This window comes from Chiloscyllium plagiosum, unplaced genomic scaffold (genome assembly GCF_037043375.1).
Source record: "Chiloscyllium plagiosum isolate Xiang-an unplaced genomic scaffold, Cpla_swu_hap1 HiC_scaffold_4, whole genome shotgun sequence".
Lineage (NCBI taxonomy): Eukaryota > Metazoa > Chordata > Chondrichthyes > Orectolobiformes > Hemiscylliidae > Chiloscyllium > Chiloscyllium plagiosum.
In genome coordinates this window covers 29,600,840-29,621,616 of record NW_028270142.1, presented here as the reverse complement: position 1 = coordinate 29,621,616, position 20,777 = coordinate 29,600,840, and the positions used below count along the sequence as shown (strand labels likewise).

General features: G+C 64.4%; 1 protein-coding gene across 2 annotated transcripts in view; it reads right to left on the bottom strand.

Moving 5' to 3' along the window:
* Positions 1 to 20,777, bottom strand: part of acvr1l (activin A receptor, type 1 like) — an 87,975-nt gene that overhangs the window by 47,112 nt on the left and 20,086 nt on the right. Inside the window, exon 1 of one of the 2 annotated variants that reach the window (XM_087986059.1) lies at positions 2,157 to 2,215. The exons of the other annotated variant lie outside the window; for it this stretch is intronic. The gene's annotated coding sequence lies outside the window, so the exon portion shown is untranslated. Of the gene's footprint in view, positions 1 to 2,156; positions 2,216 to 20,777 lie in introns of those variants that run through there. 2 annotated transcript variants of the gene reach the window in all.

The window sequence follows — 20,777 nt, the reverse complement described above, 5'->3', positions numbered from 1 at the left end:
GCGCAGTGGTAGTCTGGCGCACTGACCTCTACACCGCTGAAGCCAAACGCCAACTCGAGGACACCTCTTCCTACAGCCCCCTCGACCATGACCCCACCCCCCATCACCAAAACATCATCTCCCAGACCATACAGAACCTCATCACCACAGGAGATCTCCCACCCACAGGTTCCAACCTCATAGTCCGGGAACCCCGGACTGCCCGGTTCTATCTCCTTCCCAAGATCCACAAGCCTGACCGCCTTGGCCGACCCATTGTCTCAGCATGCTCCTGCCCCACTGAACTCATTTCCACCTACCTCGACACTGTCCTATCCCCCCTAGTCCAGGAACTCCCCACATACGTTCGAGACACCACCCATGCCCTCCACCTCCTCCAAGACTTCCGTTTCCCTGGCCCCCAACGCCTCATCTTCACCATGGATATCCAATCCCTCTACACCTCCATCCACCATGACCAGGGCCTCCAAGCCCTCCGTTTCTTCCTCTCCCGATGTCCCCAACAGTATCCTTCCACCGACACACTCATTCGTTTGGCTGAACTGGTCCTCACCCTTAACAATTTACCCTTCGAATCCTTCCACTTCCTCCAGACCAAAGGGGTAGCCATGGGCACCCATATGGGCCCCAGCTATGCCTGTCTCTTTGTTGGCTACGTAGAACAGTCCATCTTTCGTAATTACACTGGCACCACTCCCCACCTCTTCCTCCGCTACATTGATGACTGCATTGGCGCCACCTCGTGCTCCCACGAGGAGGTTGAGCAATTCATCAACTTCACCAACACATTCCATCCTGACCTTAAGTTTACCTGGCCCATCTCTGACACCCTCCGCCTCATCCCCCCCACCCCTCTTCCTGGACCTCTCCATCTCCATTAATGACGACTGACTTGACACCGACATTTTTTTACAAACCCACCGACTCCCACAACTACCTGGATTACACCTCTTCCCACTCTACCTCCTGCAAAAATGCCATCCCGTATTCCCAATTCCTCCGCCGTATCTGCTCCCAGGAGGACCAGTTCCACCACTGAACACACCAAATGGCCTGCTTCTTTAGAGACCGCAATTTCCTTTCCCACATGGTTAAAGTTGTCCTCGAATGCATCCTGTCCACACCTCCCCCCTCAGACCCCACCCCTCCAACCGTAACAAGGACAGAACGCCCCTGGTGCTCACCTTCCACCCTACCAACCTTCGCACAAACCAAATCATCCGCCGACATTTTCGCTACCTCCAAATGGACCCCACCACCAGGGATATATTTCCCTCCCCACCCCTTTCCGCCTTCCTCAAAGACTGTTCCCTCCGTGACTACCTGGTCAAATCCACGCCCCCTACAACCCACCCTCCCATCCTGGCACCTTCCCCTGCCACCGCAGGAATTGCAAAACCTGCGCCCACACCTCCATCCAAGGCCCTTCCACATCCATCAAAGTTTTACCTGCACATCCACTAATATCATTTATTGTATCTGTTGCTCCCCATGCGGTCTCCTCTACATTGGGGAGACTGGATGCCTCCTAGCAGAGCGCTTTAGGGAACATTTCTGGGACACCCGCACCAATCAACCACACCGCCCTGTGGCCCAACATTTCAACTCCCCCTCCCACTCTGCCGAGGACATGGAGGTCCTGGGCCTCCTTCACCGCCACTCCCTCACCACCAGATGCCTGGAGGAAGAACGCCTCATCTTCCGCCTCGGAACATTTCAACCCCAGGGCATCAATGTGGACTTCATCAGTTTCCTCATTTCCCCTTCCCCCACCTCACCCCAGTTCCAAACTTCCAGTTCCATGACTTGTCCTACCTGCCTATCTTCTTTTCCACCCATCCACTCCCCCCTCACCTATCACCATCATCCCCTCCCCCACTCACCTATTGTACTCTCTGCTACTTTCTCCCCACCCCCATCCTCCTCTCATTTATCTCTCCACCTGTATTCCTGATGAAGGGCTTTTGCCCGAAACATTGATTTTACTGCTCCTCGGATGCTGCCTGAACTGCTGTGCTTTTCCAGCACCACTCTAATCTAGCCTACATTATTTGGCAGCTTCAACCGTCACTTTTGGCAGAACATGTCTCCCAAATATTGGTCTTTTACAGCAAATCAGTGCCAAATGAAGACACCTCATCTAAATGGATTATTACCATGTGTGTTTATCCCGTCTTACAGTTGGAAGAGTGCCAGCACAACACAGGTCATCAAAGGTGGAGATGGGTAACTCAATAACTGCTGAAATATTGTGGCAGAAGGTGAGGAGCAAGGGTTAGATAAGACTTTGAAAATGCAGTTGTACAATTTATAAAGGACAAATGTACAGCAATAGGGACAGAGCAAGGCACTGGAACCAAATTAGTAACTCCTTCAAAAAGCTGGCATCAGCATGATGGGACAAGTGATCTCCTTCTGTGCTGCATTCGGTAACCATTTCTGATTCAGGTAACATCGACATTTAAATTTTTTTAATGTTAGAGGTGCAATTGCAACATTAACTGTAAAATATTTATCCACTATTCAACAGTATGTAACTGATTAAGGGTTTATGACTTTAGTAATTGTATAATTATAGTTCACTTACCAATTTAGAATCCTCAATATATTTGAAAGAAATGCACTGTAGATTTGCTAAGACAGCCCAGAGTATCAGCAAATAAGGATACCCAATAATTTTACATGTTTTGATCAATGGCTACTATCATTCTTTACTTCCTATCAAAACACTTCGCACTCCACTCACTTTCGCATCTCTTTCCGTGCTGTATGACTCTATGAAACAGTATTCTACAGAGATCTTGTGGGTGTAGTGTTCACACAGAGAAACCTCATCACAATGTTCTTGTTAAATGGCCCATTACATGATCTAGTCTTTCATTAGCAGAAGAATATTCGAGTGTACATGCATGGCTCAGCATAATTACACAAACTAATAAGGCTGAAGGTTCATAAACCCCCAGGACCCAATATTCTACATCCCAGAGTGATGCTGTTGCTGGTTGGAAAAATAGTCAATATATTAATTATCTTTTAAAATGTTATTAATTCAAGAAGTATTCCTCCAGGTTAGAATCATGTCACAACATTATTTAAGAGGGGGCAAGAAAGAAAGCAAGGAACATCAGTAGTAGAGAAAGTTCGAATATGCAGAATAAAGGATAGTGTAAATGGGTGATCTGAAGAAGAGTGGTCAGATTGAGCATAGTCAATGTCGATTTGTGAAAGGAAAATTGAATTTGACGATCTTGTTGAAGTTTTTTGAGGATGTTCTAACAGAATTCAGAAAGGGATGTCAATGGATGAAGTACACTTGAATTTTCAGAAAGCTTTTGATATGGTCCCTCCCACCAGAGGTTGGTTCGTAAAATCAAAGCACGACATAGAAGATAATACACTGACACAGCATAAAGATTGGCTTACAGGCAGAAAACAGTTGGAATAAATGGGTCATTCTCAAGATAGCAGCCTGTGAACAGTTGGGTACCACAAGGATCAGTACTTGGCACCCAGTTGCTTACAAAGCATATTAATAAACTGGATGAGAGGAACAAATGTAATACTTTCAAACTTGCAAATGGTACAGAGCCAAGTGAAAACGGATGGTGTGATGAAAATGTTAAACAGTTTCTGCAAGATTTGGTCAGGCTTAGTGATAGGCAAGTACATGGCAGATGGAATATAATGTGGAAAAATGTGAGGTTATCCACTTCATTGCAGCATTAGGGAGGGCTGTATTTTGTTTTCGAGGCACCTTTCAATGATTGCCTATTCTCCCAGAAAACTGACATGCACATTTCCAATTTTTCAACCTGAAGTGTCAGTAGTGGCATGCCTACCTAAGAGAAAGCCGGGGACTAAGTCGCAGCTCAGGCTTCGAGCAGAAAATCTAGGTGAACATTCAGAAGTGAGACATGATGCATTTTGACAGAAAAAAATGTGAAAAGGCATTATGTACTTAATAGTATACTCCAAAAGAGTGTTTAGGAAAAGAGGGACATGGGGATTTATGTACACAGATCTCGGAGGGTGGCAGGTTACAAGAGTGTGGTTATCAACACAGGAGGAGATCTCAAGGCTTTCCAAAAAAAGGCATGAAGTACAGAAACAGGAATGTTATGCTAAAAAACTATGCACCTCTGGTTAAGGTCACAACTGTTTCCAGTTCTGGGCACAGAACTTTAGGAAGGATGTGAAAGTCCTCAAGAAGCTGCAGAAGAGATACCAGAGATGGGGGAATTTAGCTCCATTGTGAGGTCGGAGAAGCTAGTGTTCAAGGAGATTGAGCAGAGATTTGATAGAGGTGGATAAGATGAACATTTACATAATGTTAGCAAAACAGCTGCTCCTGTGAGCTGATGGTACAAGAATTAGGAAATATAGATCTTAAGCACTGTGTAAGAGAAACTGATTAGATGTGAGGAAGAACATGCTGATTCAACAAGCACCAATGACTTAGAAGGAAAAGAACAAACTGCTCACTGATGCTCAGTCTGGGTTTTGCTAGCTCCTGACCACGTTACAGCCTTGATTCAAAGATGGACAAAGGAGATGAAATCCAGAAGTGAGTTGAAAGTGCATTCCCTTGATATTAAGGCATCATTTGACTAAGTGTATCAAGGAACCTTAACAGAACTGGAGTCAAAGGCAATTAGGAAACTCTCCAGTGGCTAGAGTCATACCTGGCCCAAAGGTGGTGATTCTGGTTGTTGAAAGTTAATCTCCACAGCTCCAGAGCATCACTGAAGAAATTCCTCAGGATCATGTCCTAGGCCCTAACATCTATAGCTGTTTCAATTACATCCCTGCCATCTCATGGCTAGCAGTAGGGATGTTCATTGATAAATGCACAATGTTCAGCATAACTTGCAACTCCACAAATTACTGAAGCAGTCCATATGCAGAAACACTTTACATGCATAGCAACATCTGTGCCACACAGGTGCCAGGTAATGACCATCTCCAACAAGAGAGAATCCAACCATTACCCTTTGATACAAAATGGCATTACTATTACAGAATATTCCAAAATTAACAATCCCAGGAATTATTACTGACCAGAAATTGAATTGGACCAGCCATGTAAATACTATGGCTACAGAAGGTCAAAGGCTAGGAGTTCTGCAGTGACTAACTGATCTATCTCTACTCCTCCGCACCCCCCCCCCCCAATCCCACACAGATTCTCTACTATCTCTACTAAAGTTGCAGACTTACTCTGAGTAAAGAACTTACCTCTGATACCTGTCCTGTATCTATCACCCCTCATATCAGCCATCACCATCCAAGGAAAATGGCTCTCGCTGTCCACCCTATCTAAACTTTTGATTATCTTATGTGTCTCTATTACGTGACCTCTCAACCTCCTTCTCTCTAATCAAAACAGCCTCAAGTCCCTCAGTCTTTCTTCATAAGACTTTCCCTCCATAACAGGCAACCTAGTAAATCTCCTCTTCATCCTTTCTAATGCTTCCACATCCTTCCTATATATAGAATCCCTATTGAATTAGAATCCGTATGTGGAAACAGGCCCTTCTGCCCAACAAGTCCACACCGACCCATTCCCCTCTATTTAGTTCAGACTCATGCACCTAACCTATACATCTCTGAACACTATGAGCAATTTAGCATGGCCATGTCACCTGACCTGCACATCTTTGGATTGTGGGAGGGAACTGGAGCACCTGGAGGAAACCCATGCCGACACAGGGAGAATGTGCAAACTCCACACACACAGTCATCGAGGCTGAATCGAAGCCGGGTTGCTGATGCTATGAGGCAGCAATTCTAACCACTGAGCCATCGTGCTGGCCCATAATGCGATGACCAAAACTGTACACAATACTCCAAATGTGGCTGCACCAGAATTTTGCACAGCTCAGCATGACCTCATGGCTCCGAAACTCAATCCCTCTAATAATAAAAGCTAGCCTTCTTAACGCTACTTGGGTGACAACTTTCAGGGATCTATGTACATGGACACAGAGATCTCTCTGCTCATCCACACTACCAAGAATCTTACTATTAGCCCAGTACTCAGTATTCCTGTTACTCCTTCTAAAGTGAATCACCTCACACATTTCCTAAACTCCATTTGCCACCTCTCAGCCCAGCTCTGTAGCTTACCTATGTCCCTCTGTAACCAACAACATCACTATTCACACTCTACCGGCCTTCGTGTCATCTGCAGATCTAAGCCATGCTTCGATCCCCTCATTCATGACATTTATAAAAATGACAAATAGCAGTGGCCTCAAAACAGATCCTTGAAGTACACCACTAGCAGAGTCATAGAGATGTACAGCATGGAAACAGACCCTTCGGTCCAACCCGTCCATGCCGACCAGATATCCCAACCAATCTAGTCCCACCTCCCAGCGCCCGGCCCATATCCCTCCATGATGAACATTTCCCATCAACAGCCAAGGAAGGAAAAAAATCATTTGAGGTGAAAGGAATAGGGAGAAATCGAAACACAACTGATAAAGGAAAGCATCTTCTTAACTAACATATTAACCTGAGCACCGCCTGTCTCTGTCCACCCCAAAACTGGCTTCATTCCAAACAAACGGCTCACCCTCGGGCTCACTCAACAGACTCCCCCCCACCCACTCCCCATCACGGCACCCTCGGGCTCACTCAACAGACCCCCCACAACGGCACCGTCTCTCCCCCCCACACTGTCTCTCCCTCTCTCCACCCCGCACCCCCTCTCACCGTCTCTCCCTCTCTCCACCCCCCACATCCCCCCTCCCCCCCCCCGTCTCTCCCCCCTCCCCGCACCGTCTCTCCTCCCCTACCCGTCTCTCCCCCCCGCACCGTCTCTCCCCCCCGCACCGTCTCTCCCTCCCCGCACCGTCTCTCCCCCTCTCCCCCCCGCACCGTCTCTCCCCCCCCGCACCGTCTCTCCCCCCCCGCACCGTCTCTCCCCCCCCCCCGCACCGTCTCTCCCCCTCTCCCCCCCCGCACCGTCTCTCCCCCTCTCCCCCCCCGCACCGTCTCTCCCCCTCTCCCCCCCCGCACCGTCTCTCCCCCTCTCCCCCCCCGCACCGTCTCTCCCCCTCTCCCCCCCCGCACCGTCTCTTCCCCTCTCCCCCCCCGCACCGTCTCTCCCCCTCTCCCCCCCCGCACCGTCTCTCCCCCAACTCCGCCCCGCACCGTCTCTCCCCCAACTCCCCCCCGCACCGTCTCTCCCCCAACTCCCCCCCGCACCGTCTCTCCCCCAACTCCCCCCCGCACCGTCTCTCCCCAACTCCCCCCGCACCGTCTCTCCCCCAACTCCCCCCCGCACCGTCTCTCCCCCAACTCCCCCCCGCACCGTCTCTCCCCCAACTCCCCCCCGCACCGTCTCTCCCCCAACTCCCCCCCGCACCGTCTCTCCCCCAACTCCCCCCCGCACCGTCTCTCCCCCAACTCCCCCCCGCACCGTCTCTCCCCCAACTCCCCCCCGCACCGTCTCTCCCCCAACTCCCCCCGCACCGTCTCTCCCCCAACTCCCCCCCGCACCGTCTCTCCCCCAGTCCCCCCCGCACCGCCTCTCCCCCTCGCACCGCCTCACCCCCTCGCACCGCCTCTCCCCGTCGCACCGCTTCTCCCCCAACTCCCCCCCGCACCGTCTCTCCCCCCCGCACCGTCTCTCCCCCAACTCCCCCCCGCACCGTCTCTCCCCCCCGCACCGTCTCTCCCCCCCGCACCGTCTCTCCCCCCCGCACCGTCTCTCCCCCCCGCACCGTCTCTCCCCCCCGCACCGTCTCTCCCCCAACTCCCCCCCGCACCGTCTCTCCCCCAACTCCCCCCCGCACCGTCTCTCCCCCAACTCCCCCCCGCACCGTCTCTCCCCCCCGCACCGTCTCTCCCCCCCAACTCCCCCCCGCACCGTCTCTCCCCCAACTCCCCCCCGCACCGTCACTCCCCCCCGCACCGTCTCTCCCCCAACTCCCCCCCGCACCGTCTCTCCCCCAACTCCCCCACGCACCGTCTCTCCCCCAACTCCCCCCCGCACCGTCTCTCCCCCAACTCCCCCCCGCACCGTCTCTCCCCCAACTCCCCCCCGCACCGTCTCTCCCCCAACTCCCCCCCGCACCGTCTCTCCCCCAACTCCCCCCCGCACCGTCTCTCCCCCAACTCCCCCCCGCACCGTCTCTCCCCCAACTCCCCACCGCACCGTCTCTCCCCCAGTCCCCCCCGCACCGCCTCTCCCCCTCGCACCGCCTCACCCCCTCGCACCCCCTCTCCCCCTCCCCCCCCGCACCGTCTCTCCCCCTCTCCCCCCTGCACCGTCTCTCCCCCCCGCACCGTCTCTCCCCCTCTCCCCCCCGCACCGTCTCTCCCCCTCTCCCCCCCGCACCGTCTCTCCCCCTCTCCCCCCCGCACCGTCTCTCCCCCTCTCCCCCCCGCACCGTCTCTCCCCCTCTCCCCCCCGCACCGTCTCTCCCCCTCTCCCCCCCGCAACGTCTCTCCCCCTCTCCCCCCCGCAACGCCTCTCCCCCTCTCGCCCCCTAGCACCGCACCGCCTCTCCCCCTCGCACCGCCTCTCCCCCTCGCACCGCCTCTCCCCCTCGCACCGCCTCTCCCCCTCGCACCGCCTCGCCCCCTCGCACCGCCTCGCCCCCTCGCACCGCCTCGCCCCCTCCCCCCCCGCACCGTCTCTCCCCCTCTCCCCCCCGCACCGTCTCTCCCCCCCGCACCGTCTCTCCCCTCCCCCTCCGCACCGTCTCTCCCCTCCCCCTCCGCACCGTCTCTCCCCTCCCCCTCCGCACCGTCTCTCCCCTCCCCCTCCGCACCGTCTCTCCCCTCCCCCTCCGCACCGTCTCTCCCCTCCCCCTCCGCACCGTCTCTCCCCTCCCCCTCCGCACCGTCTCTCCCCTCCCCCTCCGCACCGTCTCTCCCCTCCCCCTCCGCACCGTCTCTCCCCTCCCCCTCCGCACCGTCTCTCCCCTCCCCCTCCGCACCGTCTCTCCCCTCCCCCTCCGCACCGTCTCTCCCCTCCCCCTCCGCCCCGTCTCTCCCCTCCCCCCCGCACCGTCTCTCCCCTCCCCCTCCGCACCGTCTCTCCCCTCCCCCTCCGCACCGTCTCTCCCCTCCCCCTCCGCACCGTCTCTCCCCTCCCCCTCCGCACCGTCTCTCCCCCTCCCCCCCGCACCGTCTCTCCCCCCCCGCACCGTCTCTCCCCCCCGCACCGTCTCTCCCCCCCGCACCGTCTCTCCCCTCCACCCCCCGCACCGCCTCTCCCCCTCCCCCCCCGCACCGCCTCTCCCCCTCCCCCCCCGCACCGCCTCTCCCCATCCCCCCCCGCACCGTCTCTCCCCCTCCCCCCCCGTCTCTCCCCCTCCCCCCCGTCTCTCCCCCTCCCCCCCCCGCACCGTCTCTCCCCCTCGCACCGTCACTCCCCCCGCACCGTCTCTCCCCCAACTCCCCCCCGCACCGTCTCTCCCCCAACTCCCCCCCGCACCGTCTCTCCCCCAACTCCCCCCCGCACCGTCTCTCCCCCAACTCCCCCCCGCACCGTCTCTCCCCCAACTCCCCCCCGCACCGTCTCTCCCCCAACTCCCCCCCGCACCGTCTCTCCCCCAACTCCCCCCCGCACCGTCTCTCCCCCAACTCCCCCCCGCACCGTCTCTCTCCCAACTCCCCCCCGCACCGTCTCTCTCCCAACTCCCCCCCGCACCGTCTCTCCCCCAACTCCCCCCCGCACCGTCTCTCCCCCAGTCCCCCCCGCACCGCCTCTCCCCCTCGCACCGCCTCTCCCCCTCGCACCGCCTCTCCTCCTCCCCCCTCGCACCGCCTCTCCCCCTCCCCCCCCGCACCGTCTCTCCCCCTCTCCCCCCCGCACCGTCTCTCCCCCTCTCCCCCCCGCACCGTCTCTCCCCCTCTCCCCCCCGCACCGTCTCTCCCCCTCTCCCCCCCGCACCGTCTCTCCCCCTCTCCCCCCCGCACCGTCTCTCCCCCTCTCCCCCCCGCACCGTCTCTCCTCCTCTCCCCCCCGCACCGTCTCTCCCCCTCTCCCCCCCGCACCGTCTCTCCCCCTCTCCCCCCCGCACCGTCTCTCCCCCTCTCCCCCCCGCATCGTCTCTCCCCCTCTCCCCCCCGCACCGTCTCTCCCCCTCTCCGCCCCGCACCGTCTCTCCCCCTCTCCGCCCCGCACCGTCTCTCCCCCTCTCCCCCCCGCACCGTCTCTCCCCCTCTCCCCCCCGCACCGTCTCTCCCCCTCTCCCCCCCGCACCGTCTCTCCCCCTCTCCCCCCCGCACCGTCTCTCCCCCTCTCCCCCCCGCACCGTCTCTCCCCCTCTCCCCCCCGCACCGTCTCTCCCCCTCTCCCCCCCGCACCGTCTCTCCCCCTCTCCCCCCCGCACCGTCTCTCCCCCTCTCCCCCCCGCACCGTCTCTCCCCCTCTCCCCCCCGCACCGTCTCTCCCCCAACTCCCCCCCGCACCGTCTCTCCCCCCCGCACCGTCTCTCCCCCAACTCCCCCCCGCACCGTCTCTCCCCCAACTCCCCCCCGCACCGTCTCTCCCCCAACTCCCCCCCGCACCGTCTCTCCCCCAACTCCCCCCCGCACCGTCTCTCCCCCAACTCCCCCCCGCACCGTCTCTCCCCCAACTCCCCCCCGCACCGTCTCTCCCCCAACTCCCCCCCGCACCGTCTCCCCCCCAACTCCCCCCCGCACCGTCTCTCCCCCAACTCCCCCCCGCACCGTCTCTCCCCCAACTCCCCCCCGCACCGTCTCTCCCCCAACTCCCCCCGCACCGTCTCGCCCCCAGTCCCCCCCGCACCGCCTCTCCCCCTCGCACCGCCTCTCCCCCCCCGCACCGTCTCTCCCCCTCTCCCCCCCGCACCGTCTCTCCCCCTCTCCCCCCCGCACCGTCTCTCCCCCTCTCCCCCCCGCACCGTCTCTCCCCCTCTCCCCCCCGCACCGTCTCTCCCCCTCTCCCCCCCGCACCGTCTCTCCCCCTCTCCCCCCCGCACCGTCTCTCCCCCTCTCCCCCCCGCACCGTCTCTCCCCCTCTCCCCCCCGCACCGTCTCTCCCCCTCTCCCCCCCGCACCGTCTCTCCCCCAACTCCCCCCCGCACCGTCTCTCCCCCCCGCACCGTCTCTCCCCCAACTCCCCCCCGCACCGTCTCTCCCCCAACTCCCCCCCGCACCGTCTCTCCCCCAACTCCCCCCCGCACCGTCTCTCCCCCAACTCCCCCCCGCACCGTCTCTCCCCCAACTCCCCCCCGCACCGTCTCTCCCCCAACTCCCCCCCGCACCGTCTCTCCCCCAACTCCCCCCCGCACCGTCTCTCCCCCAACTCCCCCCCGCACCGTCTCTCCCCCAACTCCCCCCCGCACCGTCTCTCCCCCAACTCCCCCCGCACCGTCTCGCCCCCAGTCCCCCCCGCACCGCCTCTCCCCCTCGCACCGCCTCTCCCCCCCCGCACCGTCTCTCCCCCTCTCCCCCCCGCACCGTCTCTCCCCCTCTCCCCCCCGCACCGTCTCTCCCCCTCTCCCCCCCGCACCGTCTCTCCCCCTCTCCCCCCCGCACCGTCTCTCCCCCTCTCCCCCCCGCACCGTCTCTCCCCCTCTCCCCCCCGCACCGTCTCTCCCCCTCTCCCCCCCGCACCGTCTCTCCCCCTCTCCCCCCCGCACCGTCTCTCCCCCTCTCCCCCCCGCACCGTCTCTCCCCCTCTCCCCCCCGCACCGTCTCTCCCCCTCTCCCCCCCGCACCGTCTCTCCCCCTCTCCCCCCCGCACCGTCTCTCCCCCTCTCCCCCCCGCACCGTCTCTCCCCCTCTCCCCCCCGCACCGTCTCTCCCCCTCTCCCCCCCGCACCGTCTCTCCCCCTCTCCCCCCCGCACCGTCTCTCCCCCTCTCCCCCCCGCACCGTCTCTCCCCCTCTCCCCCCCGCACCGTCTCTCCCCCTCTCCCCCCCGCACCGTCTCTCCCCCTCTCCCCCCCGCACCGTCTCTCCCCCTCTCCCCCCCGCACCGTCTCTCCCCCTCTCCCCCCCGCACCGTCTCTCCCCCTCTCCCCCCCGCACCGTCTCTCCCCCTCTCCCCCCCGCACCGTCTCTCCCCCTCTCCCCCCCGCACCGTCTCTCCCCCTCCCCCCCCCGCACCGTCTCTCCCCCTCTCCCCCCCGCACCGTCTCTCCCCCTCTCCCCCCCGCACCGTCTCTCCCCCTCTCCCCCCAGCACAGTCTCTCCCCCTCTCCCCCCAGCACAGTCTCTCCCCCTCCCCCCCCCCGCACCGGCTCTCCCCCTCTCCCCGTCTCTCCCCCCCGCACCGTCTCTCCCCCTCTCCCCCCCGCACCGACTCTCCCCCTCTCCCCCCCGCACCGTCTCTCCCCCTCTCCCCACCTGAACCGTCTCTCCCCCTCTCCCCCCCGCACCGACTCTCCCCCTCTCCCCGTCTCCCCCCCGCACCGTCTCTCCCCCTCTCCCCCCCGCACCGTCTCTCCCCCTCTCCCCCCAGCACAGTCTCTCCCCCTCTCCCCCCAGCACAGTCTCTCCCCCTCCCCCCCCCCCGCACCGGCTCTCCCCCTCTCCCCGTCTCTCCCCCCCGCACCGTCTCTCCCCCTCTCCCCCCCGCACCGACTCTCCCCCTCTCCCCCCCGCACCGTCTCTCCCCCTCTCCCCACCTGAACCGTCTCTCCCCCTCTCCCCCCCGCACCGACTCTCCCCCTCTCCCCGTCTCCCCCCCGCACCGTCTCTCCCCCTCTCCCCCCCGCACCGTCTCTCCCCCTCTCCCCCCCGCACCGTCTCTCCCCCTCTCCCCCCCGCACCGTCTCTCCTCCTCTCCCCCCCGCACCGTCTCTCCTCCTCTCCCCCCCGCACCGTCTCTCCTCCTCTCCCCCTCTCCCCCCCGCACCGTCTCTCCTCCTCTCCCACTCTCCCCCCCGCACCGTCTCTCCCCCTCTCCCCCTCTCCCCCCAGCACCGTCTCTCCCCCTCTCCCCCCCGCACCGTCTCTCCGTCTCTCCCCCTCTCCCCCCCGCACCGTCTCTCCCCCTCTCCCCCCCGCCCCCCCGCACCGTCTCTCCCCCTCTCCCCCCCGCACCGTCTCTCCCCCCCGCACCGTCTCTCCCCCCCGCACCGTCTCTCCCCCTCTCCCCCCCGCACCGTCTCTCCCCCAGTCCCCCCCGCACCGCCTCTCCCCCTCGCACCGCCTCTCCCCCTCGCACCGCCTCTCCCCCTCGCACCGCCTCTCCCCCTCCCCCCCCGCACCGTCTCTCCCCCTCTCCCCCCCGCACCGTCTCTCCCCCTCTCCCCCCCGCACCGTCTCTCCCCCTCTCCCCCCCGCACCGTCTCTCCCCCTCTCCCCCCCGCACCGTCTCTCCCCCTCTCCCCCCCGCACCGTCTCTCCCCCTCTCCCCCCCGCACCGTCTCTCCCCCTCTCCCCCCCGCACCGTCTCTCCCCCTCTCCCCCCCGCACCGTCTCTCCCCCTCTCCCCCCCGCACCGTCTCTCCCCCTCTCCCCCCCGCACCGTCTCTCCCCCTCTCCCCCCCGCACCGTCTCTCCCCCTCTCCCCCCCGCACCGTCTCTCCCCCCCGCACCGTCTCTCCCCCCCGCACCGTCTCTCCCCCCCGCACCGTCTCTCCCCCTCTCCCCCCCGCACCGTCTCTCCCCCCCGCACCGTCTCTCCCCCCCGCACCGTCTCTCCCCCTCTCCCCCCCGCACCGTCTCTCCGTCTCTCCCCCCCGCACCGTCTCTCCCCCTCTCCCCCCCGCACCGTCTCTCCCCCTCTCCCCCCCGCACCGTCTCTCCCCCTCTCCCCCCCGCACCGTCTCTCCCCCTCTCCCCCCCGCACCGTCTCTCCCCCTCTCCCCCCCGCACCGTCTCTCCCCCTCTCCCCCCCGCACCGTCTCTCCCCCTCTCCCCCCCGCACCGTCTCTCCCCCTCTCCCCCCCGCACCGTCTCTCCCCCTCTCCCCCCCGCACCGTCTCTCCCCCTCTCCCCCCCGCACCGTCTCTCCCCCTCTCCCCCCCGCACCGTCTCTCCCCCTCTCCCCCCCGCACCGTCTCTCCCCCTCTCCCCCCCGCACCGTCTCTCCCCCTCTCCCCCCCGCACCGTCTCTCCCCCTCTCCCCCCCGCACCGTCTCTCCCCCTCTCCCCCCCGCACCGTCTCTCCCCCTCTCCCCCCCGCACCGTCTCTCCCCCTCTCCCCCCCGCACCGTCTCTCCCCCTCTCCCCCCCGCACCGTCTCTCCCCCTCTCCCCCCCGCACCGTCTCTCCCCCTCTCCCCCCCGCACCGTCTCTCCCCCTCTCCCCCCCGCACCGTCTCTCCCCCTCTCCCCCCGCACCGTCTCTCCTCCTCTCCCCCTCTCCCCCCCGCACCGTCTCTCCCCCTCTCCCCCCAGCACCGTCTCACCCCCCCGCACCGTCTCTCCCCCCCGCACCGTCTCTCCCCCCCGCACCGTCTCTCCCCCTCTCCCCCTCGCACCGCCTCTCCCCCTCGCACCGCCTCTCCCCCTCCCCCCCCGCACCGTCTCTCCCCCTCTCCCCCCGCACCGTCTCTCCTCCTCTCCCCCTCTCCCCCCCGCACCGTCTCTCCCCCTCTCCCCCCAGCACCGTCTCACCCCCCCGCACCGTCTCTCCCCCCCGCACCGTCTCTCCCCCCCGCACCGTCTCTCCCCCTCTCCCCCTCGCACCGCCTCTCCCCCTCGCACCGCCTCTCCCCCTCCCCCCCCGCACCGTCTCTCCCCCTCTCCCCCCCGCACCGTCTCTCCCCCTCTCCCCCCCGCACCGTCTCTCCCCCTCTCCCCCCCGCACCGTCTCTCCCCCTCTCCCCCCCGCACCGTCTCTCCCCCTCTCCCCCCCGCACCGTCTCTCCCCCTCTCCCCCCCCGCACCGTCTCTCCCCCTCTCCCCCCCGCACCGTCTCTCCCCCTCTCCCCCCCGCACCGTCTCTCCCCCTCTCCCCCCCGCACCGTCTCTCCCCCTCTCCCCCCCGCACCGTCTCTCCCCCTCTCCCCCCCGCACCGTCTCTCCCCCTCTCCCCCCCGCACCGTCTCTCCCCCTCTCCCCCCCGCACCGTCTCTCCCCCTCTCCCCCCCGCACCGTCTCTCCCCCTCTCCCCCCCGCACCGTCTCTCCCCCTCTCCCCCCCGCACCGTCTCTCCCCCTCTCCCCCCCGCACCGTCTCTCCCCCTCTCCCCCCCGCACCGTCTCTCCCCCTCTCCCCCCCGCACCGTCTCTCCCCCTCTCCCCCCCGCACCGTCTCTCCCCCTCTCCCCCCGCACCGTCTCTCCTCCTCTCCCCCTCTCCCCCCCGCACCGTCTCTCCCCCTCTCCCCCCAGCACCGTCTCTCCCCCTCTCCCCCCCGCTCCGTCTCTCCCCCTCTCCCCCCCGCACCGTCTCTCCCCCTCGCACCGTCTCTCCCCCTCTCCCCCCCGCACCGTCTCTCCCCCCCGCACCGTCTCTCCCCCCCGCACCGTCTCTCCCCCTCTCCCCCCCGCCCCCCCGCACCGTCTCTCCCCCTCTCCCCCCCCGCACCGTCTCTCCCCCTCTCCCCCCGCACCGTCTCTCCTCCTCTCCCCCCCGCACCGTCTCTCCCCCTCTCCCCCCAGCACCGTCTCTCCCCCTCTCCCCCCCGCTCCGTCTCTCCCCCTCTCCCCCCCGCACCGTCTCTCCCCCTCGCACCGTCTCTCCCCCTCTCCCCCCCGCACCGTCTCTCCCCCCCGCACCGTCTCTCCCCCCCGCACCGTCTCTCCCCCTCTCCCCCCCGCCCCCCCGCACCGTCTCTCCCCCTCTCCCCCCCGCCCCCCCGCACCGTCTCTCCCCCCCGCACCGTCTCTCCCCCTCTCCCCCCCGCACCGTCTCTCCCCCTCTCCCCCCCGCACCGTCTCTCCCCCTCTCCCCCCCGCACCGTCTCTCCCCCTCTCCCCCCCCGCACCGTCTCTCCCCCTCTCCCCCCCCGCACCGTCTCTCCCCCTCTCCCCCCCGCACCGTCTCTCCCCCCCGCACCGTCTCTCCCCCTCTCCCCCCCGCACCGTCTCTCCCCCTCTCCCCCCCGCACCGTCTCTCCCCCTCTCCCCCCCGCACCGTCTCTCCCCCCCGCACCGTCTCTCCCCCTCTCCCCCCCGCCCCCCCGCACCGTCTCTCCCCCTCTCCCCCCCGCCCCCCCGCACCGTCTCTCCCCCCCCGCACCGTCTCTCCCCCCCGCACCGTCTCTCCCCCTCTCCCCCCCGCACCGTCTCTCCCCCTCTCCCCCCCGCACCGTCTCTCCCCCCCCGCACCGTCTCTCCCCCTCTCCCCCCCCGCACCGTCTCTCCCCCTCTCCCCCCCGCACCGTCTCTCCCCCTCTCCCCCCCGCACCGTCTCTCCCCCTCTCCCCCCCGCACCGTCTCTCCCCCTCTCCCCCCCGCACCGTCTCTCCCCCTCTCCCCCCCCGCACCGTCTCTCCCCCTCTCCCCCCCGCACCGTCTCTCCCCCTCTCCCCCCCCGCACCGTCTCTCCCCCTCTCCCCCCCGCACCGTCTCTCCCCCTCTCCCCCCCGCACCGTCTCTCCCCCTCTCCCCCCCGCACCGTCTCTCCCCCTCTCCCCCCCGCACCGTCTCTCCCCCTCTCCCCCCCCGCACCGTCTCTCCCCCTCTCCCCCCCGCACCGTCTCTCCCCCTCTCCCCCCCGCACCGTCTCTCCCCCTCTCCCCCCCCGCACCGTCTCTCCCCCTCTCCCCCCGGCACCGTCTCTCCCCCTCTCCCCCCCGCACCGTCTCTCCCCCTCTCCCCCCCGCACCGTCTCTCCCCCTCTCCCCCCCGCACCGTCTCTCCCCCTCTCCCCCCCGCACCGTCTCTCCCCCTCTCCCCCCCGCACCGTCTCTCCCCCTCTCCCCCCCGCACCGTCTCTCCCCCTCTCCCCCCCGCACCGTCTCTCCCCCCTCTCCCCCCCGCACCGTCTCTCCCCCTCTCCCCCCCGCACCGTCTCTCCCCCTCTCCCCCCCCGCACCGTCTCTCCCCCTCTCCCCCCCGCACCGTCTCTCCCCCTCTCCCCCCCGCACCGTCTCTCCCCCTCTCCCCCCCGCACCGTCTCTCCCCCTCTCCCCCCCGCACCGTCTCTCCCCCTCTCACCGTCTCTCCCCCTCTCCCCCCCGCACCGTCTCTCCCCCTCTCCCCCCCGCACCGTCTCTCCCCCTCTCCCCCCCGCACCGTCTCTCCCCCTCTCCCCCCCCGCACCGTCTCTCGCCCCCGCACCGTCTCTCGCCCCCGCACCGTCTCTCCCCCTCTCCCCCCCGCACCGCCTCTCCCCCCCGCACCGTCTCTCCCCCTCTCCCCCCCGCACCGTCTCTCCCCCGCACCGTCTCTCCCCCCCGCACCGTCTCTCCCCCTCTCCCCCCCGCACCGTCTCTCCCCCTCTCCCCCCGTCTCTCCCCCGCACCACCTCTCCCCCGTCTCTCCCCCTCTCCCCCCCGCACCGTCTCTCCCCCTCTCCCCCCCGCACCGCCTCTCCCCCTCGCACCGCCTCTCCCCCTCTCCCCCCCGCACCGCCTCTCCCCCCTCTCCCCCCCGCACCGTCTCTCCCCCTCTCCTCCCCGCACCGTCTCTCCCCCTCTCCTCCCCGCACCGTCTCTCCCCCTCTCCTCCCCGCACCGTCTCTCCCCCTCTCCTCCCCGCACCGTCTCTCCCCCTCTCCTCCCCGCACCGTCTCTCCCCCTCTCCTCCCCGCACCGTCTCTCCCCCTCTCCTCCCCGCACCGTCTCTCCCCCCTCTCCTCCCCGCACCGTCTCTCCCCCCGCACCGTCTCTCCCCCTCTCCTCCCCGCACCGTCTCTCCCCCCGCACCGTCTCTCCCCCTCTCCTCCCCGCACCGTCTCTCCCCCCGCACCGTCTCTCCCCCCCGCACCGTCTCTCCCCCCCGCACCGTCTCTCCCCCCCGCACCGTCTCTCCCTCTCACTCCCCCCCCTCGTCTCTCCCTCTCACCCCCCCCTCGTCTCTCCCTCTCACCCCCCCTCGTCGTCTCTCCCTCTCACCCCCCCTCGTCGTCTCTCCCTCTCACCCCCCCTCGTCGTCTCTCCCTCTCACTCCCCCTCGTCGTCTCTCCCTCTCACTTCCCCCCCGTCTCTCCCTCTCTCCCCCCAACCCGACAGTCTCCCCCACCCTTTCTCCGCCCCCCCAATCTCCCTCTCCCTACCTCCCCCCTCCCACCAGTCTCTCCCTACCTCCCCCCTCCCACCAGTCTCTCCCTACCTCCCCCCTCCCACCAGTCTCTCCCTACCTCCCCCCTCCCACCAGTCTCTCCCTACCTCCCCCCTCCCACCAGTCTCTCCCTACCTCCCCCCTCCCACCAGTCTCTCCCTACCTCCCCCCTCCCACCAGTCTCTCCCTACCTCCCCCCTCCCACCAGTCTCTGCCTATCTCCCCCCCCCCCCCAGTCTCTCTCTCTCTCTCTTCCCCCACAGTCTCTCTCTCTCTCTTCCCCCACAGTCTCTCTCTCTCTCTTCCCCAACAGTCTCTCTCTCTCTCTTCCCCCACAGTCTCTCTCTCTCTCTTCCCCCACAGTCTCTCTCTCTCTCTTCCCCCACAGTCTCTCTCTCTCTCTTCCCCCACACTCTCTCTCTCTCTTCCCCCACAGTCTCTCTCTCTCTCTTCCCCCATAGTCTCTCTCTCTCTCTCTTCCCCCACAGTCTCTCTCTCTCTCTCTTCCCCCACAGTCTCTCTCTCTCTCTTCCCCCACAGTCTCTCTCTCTCTCTTCCCCCACAGTCTCTCTCTCTCTCTTCCCCCACAGTCTCTCTCTCTCTCTTCCCCCACAGTCTCTCTCTCTCTCTTCCCCCACAGTCTCTCTCTCTCTCTTCCCCCACAGTCTCTCTCTCTCTCTTCCCCCACAGTCTCTCTCTCTCTCTTCCCCCACAGTCTCTCTCTCTCTCTTCCCCCACAGTCTCTCTCTCTCTCTTCCCCCAGTCTCTCTCTCTCTCTTCCCCCACAGTCTCTCTCTCTCTCTTCCCCCACAGTCTCTCTCTCTCTTCCCCCACAGTCTCTCTCTCTCTCTTCCCCCACAGTCTCTCTCTCTCTCTTCCCCCACAGTCTCTCTCTCTCTCTTCCCCCACAGTCTCTCTCTCTCTTCCCCCACAGTCTCTCTCTCTCCACCCCCACAGTCTCTCTCTCTCCACCCCCACAGTCTCTCTCTCTCTTCCCCCACAGTCTCTCTCTCTCTTCCCCCACAGTCTCTCTCTCTCTTCCCCCACAGTCTCTCTCTCTCTTCCCCCACAGTCTCTCTATCTCTTCCCCCACAGTCTCTCTCTCTCTTCCCCCAGTCTCTCTCTCTCCCCCCACAGTCTCTCTCTCTCTCTCTCCCTCTCCCCCCAGTCTCTCTCTCTCTCTCCCCCCCAGTCTCTCTCTCTCTCACTCTCCCCCCCAGTCTCTCTCTCTCTCTCTCCCCCCACAGTCTCTCTCTCGCTCCCCCAGTCTCTCTCTCTCTCCCCCCACAGTCTCTCTCTCTCTCCCCCCACAGTCTCTCTCTCTCTCCCCCCACAGTCTCTCTCTCTCTCCCCCCACAGTCTCTCTCTCTCTCCCCCCACAGTCTCTCTCTCTCTCCCCCCACAGTCTCTCTCTCTCTCCCCCCACAGTCTCTCTCTCTCTCCCCCCACAGTCTCTCTCTCTCTCCCCCCACAGTCTCTCTCTCTCCCCCCCACAGTCTCTCTCTCTCCCCCCACAGTCTCTCTCTCTCCCCCCAAAGTCTCTCTCTCTCCCCCCACAGTCTCTCTCTCTCCCCCCACAGTCTCTCTCTCTCCCCCCACAGTCTCTCTCTCTCCCCCCCACAGTCTCTCTCTCTCCCCCCCACAGTCTCTCTCTCTCTCCCTCTCCCCCCACAGTCTCTCTCCCTCTCCCCCCACAGTCTCTGTCCCTCTCCCCCCACAGTCTCTCTCCCTCTCCCCCCACAGTCTCTCTCTCTCTCTCCCCCAGTCTCTCTCTCTCTCCCACAGTCTCTCTCTCTCTCCCCCCACAGTCTCTCTCCCTCTCCCCCCAGTCTCTCTCTCTCTCTCTCCCCCCACATTCTCTCTCTCTCTCTCTCTCCCCCCACAGTCTCTCTCTCTCTCTCCCCCCACAGTCTCTCTCTCTCTCTCCCCCCACAGTCTCTCTCCCTCTCCCCCCAGTCTCTCTCTCTCTCTCCCCCCACATTCTCTCTCTCTCTCTCTCTCCCCCCACAGTCTCTCTCTCTCTCTCCCCCCACAGTCTCTCTCTCTCTCTCCCCCCACAGTCTCTCTCTCTCTCTCCCCCCCACAGTCTCTCTCTCTCTCTCCCCCCCACAGTCTCTCTCTCTCTCTCCCCCCACAGTCTCTCTCTCTCTCTCCCCCCACAGTCTCTCTCTCTCTCTCCCCCCACAGTCTCTCTCTCTCTCTCCCCCCACAGTCTCTCTCTCTCCCTCTCCCCCCCACAGTCTCTCTCTCTCTCCCTCTCCCCCCACAGTCTCTCTCTCTCTCCCTCTCCCCCCACAGTCTCTCTCTCTCTCCCCCCACAGTCTCTCTCTCTCTCCCCCCACAGTCTCTCTCTCTCTCTCTCCCCCCACAGTCTCTCTCTCTCTCTCCCCCCACAGTCTCTCTCTCTCTCTCCCCCCACAGTCTCTCTCTCTCTCTCCCCCCACAGTCTCTCTCTCTCTCTCCCCCCACAGTCTCTCTCTCTCTCTCCCCCCACAGTCTCTCTCTCTCTCTCTCCCCCCACAGTCTCTCTCTCTCTCTCTCCCCCCACAGTCTCTCTCTCTCTCTCCCCCCACAGTCTCTCTCTCTCTCTCCCCCCACAGTCTCTCTCTCTCTCCCCCCACAGTCTCTCTCTCTCTCCCCCCACAGTCTCTCTCTCTCTCCCCCCACAGT